Source organism: Eleutherodactylus coqui, chromosome 1 (genome assembly GCF_035609145.1).
Source record: "Eleutherodactylus coqui strain aEleCoq1 chromosome 1, aEleCoq1.hap1, whole genome shotgun sequence".
NCBI classification, from domain to species: Eukaryota; Metazoa; Chordata; class Amphibia; order Anura; family Eleutherodactylidae; genus Eleutherodactylus; species Eleutherodactylus coqui.
In genome coordinates this window covers 35,102,493-35,124,458 of record NC_089837.1, presented here as the reverse complement: position 1 = coordinate 35,124,458, position 21,966 = coordinate 35,102,493, and positions in this window count along the sequence as shown.

Below are 21,966 nucleotides of genomic sequence, written 5' to 3'. Positions count from 1 at the left end.
GTATGGGTGCCTCACACCGAGTAAGAGGGGATGCCCATGTACACGCGTGAGCCCTGTTGAAATACAGTAGCACTCAGATCAGCGGTGCTGAAGAGAGATGTTTGTTAGTTTAGTCTTTATTTGTGTTTTAATGAAAAACAAAGTTCGATATTCATAAACATTTTACATAGGGAGTCCTTGTGAGAACAGGTTTCCTGTAATTGATATTTACAGACTTTGTAATGCCAGTTTGCAGCATATGAGATATAATAGCATAGTATACTGCTCCTGAATGTTGTCCTGTATTATACTCCAGAGCTGCACTCACTATTCTGCTGGTGGAGTCACTGTGTACATACATTACTTATCCTGTACTGATCCTGAGTTACATCCTGTATTATACTCCAGAGCTGCACTCACTATTCTGCTGGTAGAGTCACTGTGTACATACATTACTTATCCTGTACTGATCCTGAGTTACATCCTGTATTATACTCCAGAGCTGCACTCACTATTCTGCTGGTGGAGTCACTGTGTACATACATTACTTATCCTGTACTGCTCCTGAGTTACATCCTGTATTATACTGCAGAGCTGCACTCACTATTCTGCTGGTGGAGTCACTGTGTACATACATTACTTATCCTGTACTGATCCTGAGTTACATCCTGTATTATCCTCCAGAGCTGCACTCACTATTCTGCTGGTAGGGTCACTGTGTACATTCATTACTTATCCTGTACTGCTCCTGCGTTACATCCTGTATTATACTCCAGAGCTGCACTCACTATTTTGCTGGTGGAGTCACTGTGTACATACATTACTTATCCTGTACTGATCCTGAGTTACATCCTGTATTATACCCCAGAGCTGCACTCACTATTCTGCTGCTGGAGTCACTGTGTACATACATTACTTATCCTGTACTGATCCTGAGTTACATCCTGTATTATACTCCAGAGCTGCACTCACTATTCTGCTGGTGGAGTCTGTGTACATACATTACTTATCCTGTACTGATCCTGAGTTACATCCTGTATTATCCTCCAGAGCTGCACTCACTATTCTGCTGGTAGGGTCACTGTGTACATTCATTACTTATCCTGTACTGCTCCTGAGTTACATCCTGTATTATACTCCAGAGCTGCACTCACTATTCTGCTGCTGGAGTCACTGTGTACATACATTACGTATCCTGTACTGATCCTGAGTTACATCCTGTATTATACCCCAGAGCTGCACTCACTATTCTGCTGCTGGAGTCACTGTGTACATACCTTACTTATCCTGTACTGATCCTGAGTTACATCCTGTATTATCCTCCAGAGCTGCACTCACTATTCTGCTGGTGGAGTCACTGTGTACATTCATTACTTATCCTGTACTGATCCTGAGTTACATCCTGTATTATCCTCCAGAGCTGCACTCACTATTCTGCTGGTAGGGTCACTGTGTACATTCATTACTTATCCTGTACTGCTCCTGAGTTACATCCTGTATTATACTCCAGAGCTGCACTCACTATTCTGCTGCTGGAGTCACTGTGTACATACATTACGTATCCTGTACTGATCCTGAGTTACATCCTGTATTATACCCCAGAGCTGCACTCACTATTCTGCTGCTGGAGTCACTGTGTACATACCTTACTTATCCTGTACTGATCCTGAGTTACATCCTGTATTATCCTCCAGAGCTGCACTCACTATTCTGCTGGTGGAGTCACTGTGTACATTCATTACTTATCCTGTACTGCTCCTGAGTTACATCCTGTATATCTTTTATTATAAAAGTAAAAAACACAACAAAGACAAACTGTAACAATAAGAATAACCATATAAAGCAATATAAGGCCCTTCCCCCACAGTCCGTGATCCATAAACAATGTAAATGTCCATATCCGGGTTTCCTCCCCGCCGTACACACCCACACACATACACACTCAACATATAACACTATATACAACTATAACACAATATACAAGTATATACCTAAAATGTAAAACTAAGGAAGCTATAACTACATAAAACCTTGTAAACTACACCTCCAGGTCCAGCCGTGCCGCACTGTACCCACACAACACAAATGTAAACAATAACATAAACAGCATAAATAACTGAAATAACAACATAAATAAGCAAATTCAAACAGAAAGACCGAGCCAACTGACATAAAACTAACTAAAAATATGCTTTTTTTTTGGGGGGGGGGGGGGTCCCCAGTCCAGCTTGGGGGCCAAGCCTGCTCCAACAGTCCGTGCCCAGAGTTCAGTTCAGGACGTGCCAAGCCACACCATGGTTTTTTTTAATTTTTAATAAATACCACACTGTGCCCGCCGCAGCCTGGGGGCCATGCCCGCTCCACCAGTCCATGCCCAGAGTTCAATGTTCGGGACGTCCCAGGCTACGGCTCAAGGCGTGAATCCCACTCCCCCCAACTCCCCACCCAACCTACCTACCACCCAAAATGTGAATATATACAATATACAATATATACAAAACCATAATACACTCCAATAACCAACATACCTAATATATACTATATACATAACCCGAAAGCCTAAGGTCAGCTCTCCTGCAGCCCTACTTCATTCCATTTTGCCCAAATCAAAACAAAAAGCTTCATGGTGCACTCACAGCCCTCCACTGGGATTGGAGGTGAGAAGCCGGGCACAGACATCACAATGTACTATCCCTTGAATTTTAAAAAAAGGTGTCCCTATTCTCTCCCTAATTTGCCCTAAACTGTCTTTAGTCTGCCCCTTAGTCTGCCCCTTCATGGAAAACTGTCCCTGCCCTATCCCTCCTCTCTCCCTATCCTGTCCCTCCTCTCTCCCTACTCTGCCATTAGAAAATTAAGAAAACACTGTCCCTAACGAAATACAAGCCCTCTCCATAGGAGAGAAGCTTTAAATGTGCCCAGCGTCTCATACTCCACAGAACGTACCTTCACCAGGTCACCCAGAATGTTCCTACAGACCGTATCCACGGGGAGGACTTTCAGTTCCGTCGAGATTAAACACCGTGCACTCCAGATGTGGAACCTGACCACTAGGCTAACTAGAAATAAAGTGCAACGGTCCCTGCCAACAAGGCCTCTGAAGGCTCCATAAGCCCACTCCGCATAGGAGAGGTGTGCCAGCTGACGCCAGCCTATGGAGATCCCTACCCGTTGGTATACCTCTGTATTAAAGGGACACTGAAGCAGGAAATGCTCCATGCTTTCCAGCACGTCGCTGCACTCCTGACGGGGGCAACCCCTGTCAATCAGAGGCCTGCTCTTCAAGCTACCCCTTACATACAGTCTCCCGTGAAAGCAGCGCCAAGCCAAGTCCCAAAACTTCACGGGGACACGGGTTGAATTCAGTAAACGTAACCCTCCCTCCAGGTCCCGACTTGGGCAGTCCTTGAGCGCCAGGGGCTTCTGGAAATGGGTCAACAGGACTGTTTCGTCTAGGAGCCTCCTCGTCAGAGTCCTGATCTCCCACATCCCCAGACCCCACCGGCGTATCACCTTCAGAACCAAGGTAGCGTAAGCTGGGAGATATCCGTGCTGCGTGCGAAGGTCCTTCACTCGCCCACCTGTCTCCCATTCCTGGAAGAAGGGCCGAAACCATCCCCGGCAGGAGTAGACCCACGGAGGAGCCCTCTCTTGCCAGAGGTTGCCTATGTTGATCTTAAAAAAGGTGTCTACAAGAAACACCACGGGGTTGACCATGGACAACCCCCCCCTAGTCTCCTCGTGCGGTATGTAACATCTCTCCTGATCAGGTTCAACCTGTTCCCCCACAACATTAGGAAGAACAGGTTGTAGACCCGAGTCCAGAGAGGTTCTGGCAAAATGCATACGATGCCCAGGTAGATGAATAAAGGGAGCAGGTATGTTTTAATCAGGCTAACTCTTTCCCGAAGGGTCAAAGACCAACCCTTCCACTGGTTTACCTTCTGAGTGGCACCATCCAGCCTGTCTACCCAATTTTGCATGGGGTTATCCCCCTGGCCAAATTTGATGCCAAGAACTTTTGCTGAAGTCTGGGGCACCGGAAGAGTGTCCAGGAGATCAAATACAGGATCCCCCCTTCCTAACCAGGGACTTTCGCACTTATCCCAGTTCACCCTGGACCCAGATGCCTCTGAGTAGCCATCCACCTCCGACACCACAAACTCCGCCTCCTCCCTTGAGGATACGAAGAGCGTGACATCATCGGCGTATGCCACTGCCCTCAGTGTAGCCTCCGGCACCGCCCGGTCCATCCCGACCCCTGCTATAGGTCCACGATCAACCCTCCTAAGGAACGGATCTATCGCAAACACATACAACAGGGGACTTAGAGGACAGCCCTGACGGACACCGGAACCCACCTCAAAAGGGCGGCCAAGCCAACCGTTCACCAGCGGGAAAGTCTCAGCCCCTGCATACAATGTTCGCAGCCAATCAACAAACCCCACTGGCAGGCCGTATCTCAGAAGGACTGACCAGAGGTACTCGTGATTAACCCGATCAAACGCTTTGGCCTGATCCAAGGACAGCAAGTTCCCCTCCCAGTGACCAGCCCTACCCTGCTCCACTGCCTCCCGGACACCAAGAACAGCGCTAAAGGTGCTACGGCCTGGAACAGAGCAATGCTGGGCCCCTGAGAGGAGCCGGGGTGCAAACTTGACCAACCGATTAAACAGCACTTTTACCAGAACCTTCCTGTCCGTATTGAGAAGCGCTATGGGACGCCAGTTCTCAATACGGCTCGAGTCTTTACCCTTTGACAGAAGGATCAAAGCTGACCTCCTCATTGACTTTGGCAGAGTGCCCGAGGAAAGACACTCATTTAATACCTCCGTCAAGAGGGGACTCAAGAGGTCCTTGAAGGTCTTATAATACTCGGATGTTAGGCCATCCGATCCTGGCGATTTTTTGAGCCGGAGCCCATCAATCACCAGTTTAACTTCCTCTATTCTGATCTCTCCTGTCAAAACATCAAGAGAGGTGTTTACCCCCGGCTCAGGGACAGTTTCAGCCAGGAAAGCCGACATCACTTCCGAATCTAGATCCCTCTTTCCCAAGAGTTACGAGTAGTAGGATCTGACGACCTCCAGAATCCCTGATCTGGATCGATTCAGGGATCCTGTACTATCGATCAGTCCAGTGACCACTTTACTATTCACTGACATCCTACAGTTTCTGTAAGGGTCGGGCGAGCGGTACTTCCCGAAATCCCTCTCAAAAACCAAGGATGCGTGTCTATAGTACTGGCACTTCTTGAGCAAAGATTTCACTCTGGAGATCTCCTCGCGGCTACCTCCAGTCGAAACAAGATGTTCGAGTTTCCTCCTCAGGTCGTTGTACAGGCGGTACCTGTCCAGGCATCTGAGGTTGGAGAGCTCTCGGAAGAACCTCACCGCCCTCCTCTTGAACATCTCCCACCACTCTGACTTACTGCTACAGAGATCCAGTAATGGTACCTGGCTCTGCAGAAAATCCTCAAAGGACTGTCTTATCTCTGCTTCCTCCAGGAGTGATGAATTCAGTCTCCAAAAACCTCTGCCCATCTGGGGGGGGTCTCTGCAACATTCAGAGAAAACAATATTAGACAGTGGTCGGAGAATTCCACCTCAACAACGGACACTGGTGAAGAGATAGCTTCCTCCTTCAAATAAAACCTGTCTATTCTAGACCTGCTCTGACCTCTATAAAAGGTGAATCCCTCATGGCCTGGGGTGTGCCGGATGTGGACATCCACCAGGCGAGCTTCGCTAGCTACGCTATTCAGTGCGACGCTGTCAAAAGCCAACCGCCTGTCTCCAGAGCCTCCCCTATCGCGGGCTCTCGTGACTGTATTGAAGTCACCTCCAAAGACAACTTGGCGGCTGGTAAAAAGGTAGGGCTTGATCCTCATAAAGAGACTCTTCCTGTCCTTTTTTGACTGGGGACCGTAGATGTTGACAAGTCTTAATTCTTGTCCCTTCATGAGGACATCTAAGATCAGGCACCTTCCCATTTCTAATTCAATAACTCGTCGGCATTCAACTGCTGCGGTAAAAAGGACCGCCACTCCGCTATACGGCTCGGCCGCAAGAGACCAGTAGGAAGGGCCTGACCTCCGCTCCCCTTTTGCCTTATGTATGGCTGCCGAATCAGACAGCCTGGTCTCCTGCAAAAATAAAATGTCGGCCGAGAAAATCAAAGGCCGCAAATCTAGCCGTATCCAACTTGCAACTTGCAATGCTGGCAACGTTAATTGATGCCAGAGTCAGCGGAGTGGGTGCCGCCATCATGAGTGATTAAATCAGACGGCTTTCTTCCTCACACCTGTTTCCTCGGGGTCAGAGGAAAGCCCCTTGCCTCTTTTTTTGGACACAGATGTGTCCATAGCAGGGGATCCCCCGACCCCATCGTCCTTGTTTCCAGGTTCCAGAGTAGCCTCCACCCCGGAAGGAACTATGCCTTCACAAGGTGGAGACTCAGCGCCCCCTGTTGACCCTTTCTTTGCCCTAGGAACCTTGCCCTCCGCCTCCTCCTCAGAAGAGGAGGAAGAGATGTCTTGGAGGGCTCGGAACCTATTGGAGAGTCCAACTGGAGGTGAGCGGGCTTTTCCTTCCAGTACTTGGCCCGGGGTGGGAGAAGATCTTGAATCCCCCCTTCGTTTCCTCCTCGTGGCACCTAGCTTATGCTGTTTCTCTTGCCACCTCTTGCTTCCTCATCCACACTTTCACAGTGGGAGGAATCTGCAGAGTTGGTCTCCTCCCTCTGGATCCTCCTGTCCTCCTCATCTAAATCGCTGTCCCTCAAAGCCTCAGCCGCGAGATTTGCTTCTGGAACACGGGCCACCATCGACCCACCTGCTGTCAGCGCTCCTGTCAGCTCCCTGCTCCGGCTGTATTTCTCCTGACGCCTCTGCTCCGCAGGCATCTTTTGCCAGTTCTTCCCTGGCTCCTGAGCTCCTCCACCTCTGTTGGTCCCCTCACCCCACGGAGGCCACATCATGACCCCCATCCGTAGGTGCTGAGACTGCATTGGCAAAGGAGCGCGGACAGCGATTAAATGGGTGACCAAGGTCACCACACAGGTTACACTTAATCTCTGTACAGGAGGCGGCTAGATGACCCACACCCCCACACAGAGCGCACTTCAAGGTCTTACAAGCGGCGCTCAAGTGTGAGGGGCCGCCGCACCTGTGGCAGAGTATCGGCTGCCCCTGGTAAAAGGCCAAGATACGATCCCTGCCGAGAAAGGCTGCAGAAGGTATGTGTGCCACTGAGTTACCTGAACGCTTCAGCTTGACCATGAACGTCCAGGCCCCAGACCATATGCCGTGCTCATCCCTGTTCTTTTTGGGCATCTCCATCACCTCTCCGTACCTACTGAGCCACGTCATGATGTCAAAGCAAGAAAGTGACTCGTTACGAGTCAAAACGGTCACCTTCTTGATACCGTTCTGGTGAGACACCACCTGGATGGCAAAATCTCGCCAGCCAGGCTCGTTTTTCACCAGTTCGTAATTCCCCCAGAAGATTTCTAGGCCCTCTGGGCGAATGAAGCTGATGTCAAACTCGAACGTGCCGAAAGGATGGATCAGGGCAAAGATGTCAACTGCCCTGAAGCCCATCTTCAGCAGAAGCTCCGCTACCCTCGCCCTTGGGGGACACGTGTCATTGCCTCTCCAACGAAGACGGACCACATTCCTATGACCTGCGTCCTGCCCGGGTGTCGGTAGCGACCATACGGTCTCCCCCCTTTGCTCTCGGAAGGCACCCAAGCCATTTCTCTCTTTCCAGAGAGACAGATCCACCTCTCTTCCTCCAACTGTGATTGTACTCTCCCCCTTCCGTAAAGCCTCCAGGAGACGCTGTTGCAAAATGCCCTCCCTAGAGCCTGGAGACAAAGAGGACTCCTCCCCTCCAGCGGCGACACTGGCATAACTCCTGCCAGTTGTTGTCGCCGCTGGAGGGGCGACTGGAACCTGTGACCCCTCTGGCCTAACCACTTTATCCACTGGGCCTCCAGATCCCTGGCTGCCAAGGGTACCCAAGGTGCCCGAAGGCCCAGAAACTGCTGAGAAACGTGTACTCTCGGCATTGTCCCTCACATCCACCACACGCTCTCGCACATCCATACCCGGATCTACCACTTTTTTCCTTGGATCATGTGGTCCGTGGGTCCTGGCCTCTCCAGACGTAGATGGTAACACCTCTGGATTTTTGGTTGTGTTTTTACTTTTTCCTTTTTTTTTTTTTGCCTCCGCATCACTGGAGGTGCGGGATCCGGCCTGACTTACTCCCAGATTATGGGAGACCCCTGATTTTAGTTCCGCAGCCCCCTCCGCATCACAGACAGCACTTGCTGCATTAGTGGCATGGCTGCCACCCTCCTTGCCGTTACCGCGATCTGCATCTGTACTGGCCTTTTCTGCGCCTTTCTTATTGACCTCCTTGCTCCTGTTACCAACTAACACAGGGACAGGGGGTCTTACCAGCTGGGCCCTTTTCTCCCCAACTCCCTGCTCCAGGCCCACCACAGAGCCTGAGCCAGGAGGGTTTTTGGGGTCAGAACTTTGATCCGACTTTGCAGCCAGACCAGAGCTCCCGGGAACTGAAACAAACACGAGCTTTTCCTGCAGCTTCTCCGGTTTCTTTTTCTTTATCTCCGTGTCCTGCTCTGGCAACTCGTCGCCAAACATGAAGCCCCCCATATGTACAGAGGCTTCCGGCTGTGGGGTCTTCTGTATCTGTAGCCTTCCCGTTCTTCCCTCCACCTCAGATTCCCCTGAGGTAGATGGCAGCGCAATCTCCTCAGGCAGCATGTTTCTGAGACTTCCAGTGCCACTAGGAGTTGCTGCTAGTTCTTGAGAGCACACAGGCTGCTCCTCCAGGGTCTCCTGCACATCCTCGTATAACTCCTCATCTGAGGCTTCACCATCGTTTGTCTCGGTTTGCTCGTGGCCACTGCGTCTTGCCGCCATCTTAGCAAACCGATCGTCATTTAGTAGTTTTTCTTTAAAGGGCCCGCTCTCCTCCAATATCTTTGCCCTTACTGCTTCCCACATCTTAATGCAGTCCTTGCACTTTTTCATTGCTGACCTGGCTTCTGCCTTTTTATCTTTGGAAGCGGTTTGCTCCGCGACTAGCTTGGCATCGCGCAGCTTCCCCTTTTGCATGACCAACATTTTCCCTGCAAAGTTATAGTCGGTGATACTCTTTGCCAGCCGGGAGGCCAGCTCAATCACAGATTCCTCCTTCTTTTTCTCGCTCCACATTCCCGTGCTTACCGGTGTCTGTGGCTCACCTCCCCATCTGCGGGTCTGGCTGCGGGTAACAATCTCGCTCCCGGTGCTGTCGGAAGCCCCCGTGCTAACAAACGGTGCCACGCTGCTGCAGTCACGACCCGGACCCAGCCTCTTCTTACCACCGTCTGCAGCTCCTGCCTTCCTGCGCGCTGCTGGCTTTCCTGGCACCAGTGGCAAGGTTTTTCCCAAAGTTGCTGATGCCGCCACTGCCATCACTTCCCTCCCTCCCCCCGAGTGGCCCCGGGGGGAGGAGGTGCGGGACTCCATCTCCAGAGAAGCCCAGAAAGGTGCACCTTCTCTGGGATCCAAGCTCAGCAAAACTTCCTTCTCTGACCACACCCTGGAACTTGCAGAGCTTCACCAGCACACACCTACTCCAGAAGCTGCACTCACCATTCTGCTGGTGGAGTCACTGTATACATACATTACTTATCCTGTACTGATCCTGAGTTACATCCTGTATTATACTCCAGAGCTGCACTCACTATTCTGCTGGTGGAGTCACTGTGTACATACATTACTTATTCTGTACTGCTCCTGAGTTACATCTTGTATTATACTCCAGAGCTGCACTCACTATTCAGCTGGTGGAGTCACTGTGTACATACATTACTTATCCTGTACTGATCCTGAGTTACACCTGTATTATACTCCAGAGCGGCACTCACTATTTTGCTGGCGGAGTCACTGTGTACATACATTACTTATCCTGTACTGATCCTGAGTTACACCTGTATTATACTCCACAGCGGCACTCACTATTCTGCTGGTGGAGTCACTGTGTACATACATTACTTATCCTGTACTGACCCTGAGTTACATCTTGTATTATACTCCAGAGCTGCACTCACTATTCTGCTGGTGGAGTCACTGTGTACATACATTACTTATCCTGTACTGACCCTGAGTTACATCTTGTATTATACTCCAGAGCTGCACTCACTATTCTGCTGGTGGAGTCACTGTGTACACACATTACTTATCCTGTACTGCTCCTGAGTTACATCCTGTATTATACTCCAGAGCTGCACTCACTATTCTGCTGGTGGAGTCACTGTGTACATACTTTACTCATCCTGTACTGATCCTGAGTTACATCCCCAGAGCTGCACTCACTTATATCTCTTATACAGTTATTGTGACAGAAAAAAAGGTGAGTTCTGCCTTTCATAATACGGCAAACAAGTTATATACAGAGTATAGTGAGCTCTGTAAAAGTGAATATTAAAAAACAATAGTGCAGCTGCTGCGCCGCCTCCACTAAAAAAGTATCTTTTTACATTCTACGTACTCCAAAATGATGCCTTTAATAAACATTTCTCACTCCCTCGTACGACTGCGTCAACGGAAATTTAAATCAAGTCAATTAATTTTATGGCTATCGGCATGTGGTGATGCACAAGTGAACCCTAGTCGTGTCATCAAGGCCCAAAATAGCTGTGCCCTCGAGGGGGAAAAGGAGTTTTTGAAATTGCAGCCCGCTCGGCCCCTTTTCCTTCTTTCCGTCATCATTCCCCGCTGCTCCGCGCTACAAATCTATTACATGTGATGGAGGAAAACTAAATGTTACCATTAGCATTAGTCTGATAAGTGATTTGTAGTCACACTCGCAGAGCGTCGGCCCACGTCTTCATTTCACAGTCATTTTTGAAAAAGAAAACTCCGGCGCGCACATCGCTGTTTTATTGGATTTGGAATGAAACGGTCTGCGGCATATTACACGTATTATATGTATTCACTGATGGGGGGTAATAAGAGTTAATGACGCTGCAGTCGTCCTCGCTGCTTCCTTGATTTGATTCTTCTATTGTGTGTTTTGGCTTTCGGAAGTATAAGGCATCTTGATACTGAGAGGAATCCGGGGGCAGCTGGGCGCAGGGACACCGGGCTGGAAGAGAGGGCAGTTATATTACCCGGTGCCCACCTCTACGGTCATGCTGCACAAGATCTGCCTTCCAAGACGGCTACGGCGCTGCCGTCACTCCTTGATGCACACTGCGCAATTGTAGTCTGACACGGATTGGCCGGCGCTACTTGGCTGACCAATCAGAGTAGCATTTAGTATCTTTGTAAGGGAGTACAGAAAAACTGCGCAATACGCGGAGAGTAAAACCCATTGATTTCAATGGGTTCATTCACATTTTCTTTATATATGATCTATCATTCTGCGCATGTGCACACCAAAGGGCATTGAAGTCTATGGAGGGCGGGTGCACAAATACCAAGCCAATGAACGGGCAAATGGGCAACAGGCAGCACAATTCCATGAAAAAAACCACATCTGGACCTCATTAGGTTATTTAGTCATTTAACACGTAGCGTGGTAGTGTGCCGCACGCGAAAAAATACTACCCTGCATGTGCAAAAAGTGCATTAAAATGCTCCAATACGCGCGCAAATCTACCTTGTCCATAGCACAAATGCATTGCAGTGAAGGGTAGTTGCACAGACGCTCGTGTTAAGATTCCCTTATAGAGTCGCATGCTGCCTGATGAAGGACGAACCGCATGCCTGGGGTGAAGCGACCCGCAGCGTACGGGAGGAGAGAGTCTCACTCCATACATTGCTGGAAACTGTGGCGGTGATGCAGAAGATTATGTACGTAGGACACTACCGACGACAAGAGAAGCGAGAGCGAGCAGCAAACAAGGTTAGCAAACTACAAGGATTTCATCCTACAGGGTGTATTTGCAATGCTGACAGCATGCGCCCGCTTAGCTGATTGGTCAGGGTCCCGAGCAGCGGACCCCAGCCGATCAACTATTGATGACCTATCCTGATGTAGGTCATCAAAAGTGTTTTGGAAAACCCCTTTAACTATTGGCACAACACACTCCGGCAGAAGGCTTCCCCAGGATCCTCCACACCCAGGTACATCCATCTGAGGTGTAGATGGAGTTGTGTGATTCATCACTCCGTAGAACGCTCTTCCATTACCCAACTGTCCAATGACGACACTCCTTGCACCGTTGTGGACTGGCCGATGCGTTGCACATCTTGACCTTCTGACAGCCATAACCTTTTTGTTTTTCCATTGACATAGTTGTATGAGGGCTCGCTTTTTGCAGGACGCCCCGTAGTTTCTCTTGCTACCATTTTGGAATCTATACGACTTTTTGATGGTTTCTCATTAAATTTTTTTTAGAGATGGGTTAACCAAAAAAAAAAAAAGTGCAATTCTGACGTTGTGTATTTTTTGTCTCTGTGTGGAATAAATAATGAGTTACTTTGATGGATTGAACTTTTATGGATACAGCGATGCCAGATATGTTTTTTTTTTCTTAATTAGAAATATAGGAAAAGGTTCCAAAAAAAAGAAATAGAGATAAAGGGTTTTTGTATTTTTCTTCCTGCATCCAATGGCTGTGATATCGGGGCCTCGGCTTATTTAAATTGCCTCTGATGTACAAGCATTAAATTGTTTCCATGCAATGTAGTTAAGCAGCAGGGAACATTCTCGGTTTCCTTCATCTTAATGTAGTAATGTTATCTGATCCAGTCACAAGGGCTTCCAATCATGTAAACATTTATGTAGGTAATTACCAGGATACGCTGAATATCATAGTCTTTAGAAGTCGCTGAGATCACTCCAGAAGCCTAGCTGACATTCTTAAAAGGAATGTGTCGTCAGAAAATGACTTAGTGTTTGCATCAAGTTTTTATGTGAGAGTCTTTTACACTCCGGTCGACAAAGTGTGCCATTCGGTGCTTGTTCTCTTAGACAGGCCAAGAACAGCTGGAAGGAATTTAACAAGGTGCCACGCGGTGGTCTTTGTGGAAACTCCCTCCATTGGGGGGGCAAGTGTGGGCCGGTGGCTTGGGTTGGTTAGGAACCTCAATGGCACTGTAGAAGTCACTGGGACCACTACCATGGTGGGGTCATAGTATCTTTATCGGCATACATGAGCTGACTCCCTGAAAAGCAACCCCTTAGGAGTGGCAGCAGACAGGTGTCGGTGCATCAGCAAGTACAGTGAGGCAAAGACTTTTGCAGATGGCCTGGTGTCAAGAAGGACAGTAGAGAAGCCATTTCTCTCCAAGAAAAACATCAAGGACAGACTGATATTCTGCATTAAGTACAGGAATTGGACGGTAGAGGACTGGGGGAAAGTTATTCTCTCAGATGAATTCCCCTTCAGACTGTTTAGGACATCTGGAAGAATGATTGTCCGGAGAAGAGAAGGTGAGCACTACCATGAGTCCTGTGTCATGCCAACAGTAAAGCATCCTGAGACTATTCCTGAGACTTTTCATCCAAGCAAGTGGGCTCACTCACAGTCTAAGGACACTGGCATGAATAAGGAATGGGATCTTAACATCCTCCAGGAGCAACTTCTGTGAACCATCCAGGAGCAACTTCTGTGAACCATCCAGGAGCAACTTCTGTGAACCATCCGGGAGCAACTTTTGTGAACCATCCGGGAGCAACTTTTGTGAACCATCCGGGAGCAACTTTTGTGAACCATCCGGGAGCAACTTTTGTGAACCATCCGGGAGCAACTTTTGTGAACCATCCGGGAGCAACTTTTGTGAACCATCCGGGAGCAACTTTTGTGAACCATCCGGGAGCAACTTTTGTGAACCATCCGGGAGCAACTTTTGTGAACCATCCGGGAGCAACTTCTGTGAACCATACGGGAGCAACTTCTCTGAACCATCCGGGAGCAACTTCTCCGAACCATCCCGCAGCAACTTCTCCGAACCATCCTGCAGCAACTTCTCCCATAGCTAAACATTGAAATTTTGGGTTCATGGCCTGGAAACTCCACAGGTCAGCTCTTCTAAAAGTGGGTGGACAAACAAAAACAGAAATTGTGATAAACTCCATGCACCAATTAGGTTGAATGGGTTGTCATCAGTCAGGATTTGGCCAAGAAGCTGATAGCCAGCATGCCAGAGACTTAAAAAATAAGGGTCAATATTGTAAATATTGTGTGAACAATGTAAATATTGAGTCTTTGCCTAAACTTGATGTATTTGACAATAAAAGTTACAACTTATGAAATGCTGATTGTACTTCAGTAACCATGGAAACATCTGACTAAAAGATCTAAAAACACTGAATTAGCAGAGTTTGTAAAAACCCAACTTTGTGTTAGTCTCAAAACCTTTGGCCACGATTTGTATAATGGGGTTCATAGGGGAGTATAAAGTGTGCATATACCCTTACCTTGTGGCACATTGGTTCGCTAAATACAATATACTGTAGTACAGGGTTATTACAAATTATTATAGAGTTGTTACAAATCATTTCCCCAATGTGAGACCCCCATAACTACTGTTTAATGACACTCAGATACAGAAATTTGATATCAGTAGAGACATAAACTCAAAACGTTTTTTTGCACAACATCAAAAATGTTCTCCCCCAGCGGTGATCAGTGTGACCCCCTTTGTCACTGCACACACATTGAGCCTGTAGTCAGGTTGTAGCAGATTACAACTAACAGATGCAATGGCTTCTGGGATGCCGCAGATCATGGTGGGTGGTAAGGGGGGCATGTAACATTCTAACTAGAGATGAGCGAACGTACTCGTCCGAGCTTGATGCTCGGGCGAATATTAGGGTGTTCGGGATGCTCGTTACTCGTAACGAGTACCACGCGATGTTCGGGTTACTTTCACTTTCATCTCTGAGACGTTAGCGCGCTTTTCTGGCCAATTGAAAGACAGGGAAGGCATTACAACTTCCCCCTGTGACGTTCCAGCCCTATACCACCCCCCTGCTGTGAGTGGCTGGGGAGATCAGGTGTCACCCGAGTATAAAAGTCGGCCCCTCCCGCGGCTCGCCTCAGATGCGTTGTGAGTCACTTGTGACAGAGATCAGGGACAGTAGTACCATGTTGGAGCTGCTGTAGGGAGAGCGTTAGGAGTTAGTGTAGGCTTCAAGAACCCCAACGGTCCTTCTTAGGGCCACATCTAACCGTGTGCAGTACTGTGGAGGCTGCTGTTAGCAGTGTTGCACTTTTTTTTTTTTTCCAAATCGGCCGTGCAGAGCATTGCGCCCTGCAGTAATACTCCAGGGACAGAATTGTGTAGGCAGGGCCAGAAGACATATTTTATTGATTGAATATAGGCAGTGGGCCTTTCCTTTAAAAAAAAAGGGCAAAAATTCTATTTGGCCTGCCTCTGACAGTCCTCAGCGTTCTGGGTACGTGTGTGCTGGGTGGAGAACGTAAAAAAAATCATACGCAGCCAGCTAAGTTTAACAGCAGGCTTGCGCCAATTTATTTCCTGGCTGGGAAATCAAATCACTGGTAATACAGCATGCTGAGGGGTAGGGGTAGGCCTAGAGGACGTGGACGCGGCCGAGGACGCGGAGGTCCAAGTCAGGGTGTGGGCACAGGCCGAACTCCTGATCCAGGTGTATCGCAGCCGACTGCTGCGCGATTAGGAGAGAGGCACGTTTCTGGCGTCCCCACATTCATCGCACAATTAATGGGTCCACGCGGGAGACCTTTATTAGAAAATGAGCAGTGTGAGCAGGTCCTGTCGTGGATGGCAGAAAGTGCTTCGAGCAACCAATCGTCCACCCACAGTTCTGCGCCGTCCAGTGCTGCAAATCCGAATCCTCTGGCTGCTGCTCCTCCTTCCTCCCAGCCTCCTCACTCCACTACAATTACACATGCTCAGGAGCGGGAAGACTCCCAGGAACTGTTCTCGGGCCCCTGCTCAGATTGGGCAGCAGTGGTTCCTCTCCCACCAGAGGAGTTTATCGTCACTGATGCCCAACCATTGGAAAGTTCCCGGGGTCCGGGGGATGAGGCTGGGGACTTCCGGCAACTGTCTCAAGGCCTTTCAGTGGGTGAGGAGGACGATGACGATGAGACACAGTTGTCTATCGGTGAGGTAGTAGTAAGGACAGTAAGTCCGAGGGAGGAGCGCACAGAGGATTCTGAGGAAGAGCAGCAGGACGATGAGGTGACTGACCCCACCTGGTTTGCAACGCCTACTCAGGACAGGTCTTCAGAGGGGGAGGCAAGGGCAGCAGCAGGGCAGGTTGCAAGAGGCAGTGCGGTGTCCAGGGGTAGAGGCAGGGCCAGACCGAATAATCCACCAACTGTTTCCCAAAGCGCACCCTCGCGCCATGCCACCCTGCAGAGGCCGAGGTGCTCTAAGGTCTGGCAGTTTTTCACAGAGACGCCTGACGACCGAAGAACAGTGGTGTGCAACCTTTGTCGCGCCAAGATCAGCCGGGGAGCCACCACCAACAGCCTTACCAGCACCAGCATGCGCAGACATATGATGGCCAAGCACCCCACAAGGTGGGACGAAGGCCGTTCACCGCCTCCGGTTTTCACCGCTGCCTCTCCCCCTGTGCCCCAACCTGCCACTGAGATCCAACCCCCCTCTCAGGACACAGGCACTACCGTCTCCTGGCCTGCACCCACACCCTCACCTCCGCTGTCCTCGGCCCCATCCACCAATGTCTCGCACCGCACCGTCCAGCCGTCGCTAGCGCAAGTGTTTGAGCGCAAGCGCAAGTACGCCGCCACGCACCCGCACGCTCAAGCGTTAACCGTCCACATAGCCAAATTTATCAGCCTTGAGATGCTGCCGTATAGGGTTGTGGAAACGGAGTCCTTCAAAAGTATGATGGCGGCGGCCCTGCGCTACTCAGTTCCCAGTCGCCACTACTTTTCCCGATGTGCCATCCCAGCCCTGCATGACCACGTCTCCCGCAACATTGTACGCGCCCTCACCAATGCGGTTAGTGGCAAGGTCCACTTAACAACGGACATGTGGACAAGCACAGGCGGGCAGGACCACTACATCTCCCTGACGGCACATTGGGTGAATTTAGTGGAGGCTGGGACAGAGTCAGAGCCTGGGACCGCTCACGTCCTACCCACCCCCAGAATTGCGGGCCCCAGCTCGGTGGTGGTATGTTCGGCGGTGTATGCTTCCTCCACTAAAGCACCCTCCTCCTCCTCCTCAACCTCTGTCTCGCAATCTAGATGTGTCAGCAGCAGCAGGACGTCGCCAGCAGTCGGTGTCGCGCGGCGTGGTAGCACAGCGGTGGGCAAGCGTCAGCAGGCCGTGCTGAAACTACTCAGCTTAGGAGAGAAGAGGCACACGGCCCACGAACTGCTGCGGGGTCTAACAGAGCAGACCGACCGTTGGCTTGCGCCGCTGAGCCTCCAACCGGGCATGGTCGTGTGTGACAACGGCCGTAACCTGGTGGCGGCTCTGCAGCTCGGCAGCCTCACGAACGTGCCATGCCTAGCCCACGTCTTTAATTTGGTGGTTCAGCGCTTTCTGAAAAGCTACCCATGCTTGTCAGACCTGCTCGGAAAGGTGCGCCGGCTCTGCGCACATTTCCGCAAGTCCCACACGGACGCTGCCACCCTGCGCACCCTGCAACATCGGTTTAATCTGCCAGTGCACCGACTGCTGTGCGACGTGCCCACATGGTGGAACTCTACGCTCCACATGTTGGCCAGGCTCTATGAGCAGCGTAGAGCTATAGTGGAATACCAACTCCAACATGGGCGGCGCAGTGGGAGTCAGCCTCCTCAATTCTTTTCAGAAGAGTGGGCCTGGTTGGCAGACATCTGCCAGGTCCTTGGAAAGTTTGAGGAGTCTACCCAGGTGGTGAGTGGCGATGCTGCAATCATTAACGTCACCATTCCTCTGCTATGCCTCTTGAGAAGTTCCCTGCAAAGCATAAAGGCAGATGCTTTGCGCTCGGAAACGGAGGCGGGGGAAGACAGTATGTCGCTGGATAGTCAGAGCACCCTCCTGTCTATATCTCAGCGCGTTGAGGAGGAGGAGGAGGAGCATGAGGAGGATGAGGAGGAGGGGGAAGAGACAGCTTGGCCCACTGCTGACGGTACCCATGCTGCTTGCCTGTCATCCTTTCAGCGTGTATGGCCTGAGGAGGAGGAGGAGGAGGAGGAGGAGGAGGATCCTGAAAGTGATCTTCCTAGTGAAGACAGCCATGTGTTGCGTACAGGTACCCTGGCACACATGGCTGACTTCATGTTAGGATGCCTTTCTCGTGACCCTCGCGTTGCACGCATTCTGGCCACTACGGATTACTGGGTGTACACACTGCTCGACCCACGGTATAAGGAGAACCTTTCCACTCTCATTCCCGAAAAGGAAAGGGGTTCGAGAGTGTTGCTATACCACAGGACCCTGGCGGACAAGCTGATGGTAAAATTCTCATCTGACAGCGCTAGTGGCAGAAGTCGCAGTTCCGAGGGCCAGGTAGCAGGGGAGGTGCGGAGATCGAGCAGCATGTACAGCACAGGCAGTGCAACACTCTTTAAGGCCCTGGACAGCTTTATAGCTCCCCAGCAAGACTGTGCCACCGCTCCCCAGTCAAGGCTGAGTCGGCGGGAGCACTGTAAAAGGATGGTGAGGGAGTACGTAGCCGATCGCACGACCGTCCTCCGTGACGCCTCTGCCACCTACAACTACTGGGTGTCGAAGCTGGACACGTGGCCTGAACTCGCGCTGTATGCCCTGGAGGTGCTTGCTTGTCCTGCGGCTAGCGTCTTGTCAGAGAGGGTGTTTAGTGCGGCTGGGGGAATCATCACAGATAAGCGTACCCGCCTGTCAACCGACAGTGCCGACAGGCTTACACTCAAGATGAACAAAGCCTGGATTTCCCCAGACTTCTCTTCTCCACCAGCGGACAGCAGCGATACGTAGGCTGCACCCGCGGATGGAAGCATCGTTCTCTATCACCATCCAAAACGGGGACATTTCTGCTTCATCAATCTGTGTATAATATTCCTCCTCCTCCTCCTGCTCCTCCTCCTGAAACCTCACGTAATCACGCCGAACGGGCAATTTTTCTTAGGCCCACAAGGCTCAGTCATATAATTTTTCTAAACAATTTTTATATGTTTCAATGCTCTTAAAAGCGTTGAAACTTTAACTTGAACCAATTTTTCGTTAAACTGGGCTGCCTCCAGGCCTAGTTACCACTTAAGCCACATTAACCAAAGCGATTAATGGGTTTCACCTGCCATCTTGGTTGGGCATGGCCAATTGTTTCTGAGGTACATTAGTACTGTTGGTACACCAATTTTTTTGGGACCTCATCTACAGTGTAATCATAGTAATTTCTATGTTCTTTGCCTGCACTCATGGTACAGAAAGGTGTGTGGGGTTGGCCTACACTTTAGCTACATAAATGTAACTGGGGCCTTGTCTATACTGCAGCTACTGAAATGTGAAAGAGACTGTTATCTCCCTAAACTGCTGCAATGGGAATGTTACTGGGGCCTGTCTTGAGTGCTACTATTACTGAAATGGAATTAAGACTGCGCTCCCCCTATACTGCTGCTAGTGATATGTTAGTGGGGCCTGTCCCTAATGCTACTGCTGAAATGTTAATAATTCTGGGCTCTGCCTATACCGCTGCTAATGGTATGTCACTGGGGTGTGGAAACAGAGGCTTCACAAAGACATGATGGCGGCGAGGCCATTTCCCACCAACGCTGTTACTGTTAAGGTGCATATAACCACGGACACGTGTAGAGGACACATAGTGCCTCCAAAACATCCCCCTCCTCCTCCAACAATGAAAACATTCTTGGCAAATACCTTTGCATTGGTCCGTCTGGTGGCAGTCCAAGAATTTCACCTTTAACGACACAACAAAAGCGCACCACCACCATCCCCCCCGCCACGGCCCACTTAATCCTGGCCACATTCCGAAAACCAACAAAATAAAACCGCGCTAGCAGGTCCGCAGTCACCACCACATTACCACCAACGAGGTTACTGTTAAGGTACATATTACCAGTCTGACTGGGGCATGCAGTGTGGGCCGAAGCCCACCTGTATTGTATCTGACGTTAGCTCTGCTGAGTAGGGCACTGCAATGGGATATATTTATGTACCGCCGGTGGGTTCCAGGGAGCCACCCATGCTGTGGGTCCACACGGAATTGTAACTGCATGTGTCCACTTGTAAAGAACCCCAGTCAGACTGGGGCATGCAGTGTGGGCTGAAGCCCACCTGTATTAAGCACGACATTACGTCAGCTGTGATGGGCAATGCAATGGGATATTTTTATGTACCACCGGTGGGTTCCAGGGAGCCACCCATGCTGTAGGTGCACACGGAGTTTAACCTACATCTGTCCACTTGTAAAGAACTCCAGTCAGACTGGGGCATGCAGTGTGGGCCGAAGCCCACCTGCATTAAACATGACACTACCTCAGCTATGCTGGGCACTGCAATGGGATATATTTATGTACCGCCGGTGGGTTCCAGGGAGCCACCCATGCTGTGGGTCCACAGGGAGTTGTAACTGCATGTGTCCACTTCTAAAGAACCCCAGTCAGACTGGGGCATGCAGTGTGGGCCGAAGCCCACCTGCATTTAACATGACATTACCTCAGCTGTGATGGGCAATGCAATGGGATTTATTTATGTACCGCCGGTGGCTTCCTGGCACCCACCCATGCTGTGGGTCCACAGGGAGTTGTTACTACATCTGTCCACTTGTAAAGAACCCCAGTCAGACTGGGGCATGCAGTGTGGGCCGAAGCCCACCTGTATTAAGCACGACATTACCTCAGCTGTGATGGGCAATGCAATGGGATATTTTTATGTACCGCCGGTGGGTTCCAGGGAGCCACCCATGCTGTAGGTGCACTCGGAGTTGAACCTACATCTGTCCACTTGTAAAGAACCCCAGTCAGACTGGGGCATGCAGTGTGGGCCGAAGCCCACCTGTATTAAGCACGACATTACCTCAGCTGTGATGGGCAATGCAATGGGATATTTTTATGTACCACCGGTGGGTTCCAGGGAGCCACCCATGCTGTGGGTGCACATGGAATTCCCATTGCGGAGTTGGACCTGGCTGTGACTATTTATAAAAAAACGCGGTCTGACTGGGGCATGCAGACACCTTGACAGAATGAATAGTGTGTGGCACATAGGTTCCCCATTGCTATGCCCACGTGTGCAGCTCCAGATGGAGGTGGCACAGGATTGGATTTCTCATTGCTTCTGTACAGCATTGTGGACTATCGGCCTGCCCCTTTTATGGGGGGGGTCGCTGCCTAGCCATGCCAACCCTCTGCAGTGTGTGCCTGCTTTTCCTCTGGCAGACGCACTTATAAATAGACATGAGGGTGGCATGGCATGAGGGCAGCTGAAGGCTGGGCAGGGACAATTTGGTGTACGCTGTGGACACTGTCGTGCGGGGGGGGGGGTGTTGGGCAGCATGTAACCCAGGAGAAGTGGCAGCGGAGTGTCATGCAGGCAGTGATTGTGCTTTGTTGGAGGTAGTGTGGTGCTTAGCTAAGGTATGCCATGCTAATGAGGGCTTTTCAGAAGTAAAAGTTGTTGGGAGGGGGGTGGGGGCCACTCTTGCCGCTTTTGTGGCTTAATAGTGGGACCTGTGAACTTGAGATGCAGCCCAACATGTAGCCCCTCGCCTGCCCTATCCGTTGCTGTGTCGTTCCCATCACTTTCTTGAATTGCCCAGATTTTCACAAATGAAAACCTTAGCGAGCATCGGCGAAATACAAAAATGCTCGGGTCGCCCATTGACTTCAATGGGGTTCGTTACTCGAAACGAACCCTCGAGCATCGCGATAATTTCGTCCCGAGTAACGAGCACCCGAGCATTTTGGTGCTCGCTCATCTCTAATTCTAACACTCCCCCAGAGGAAACATCACAAGGTATAAGGTCGGGGGAACGTGGAGGCAAGGAAGAAGTCCCTATCGTCACCACC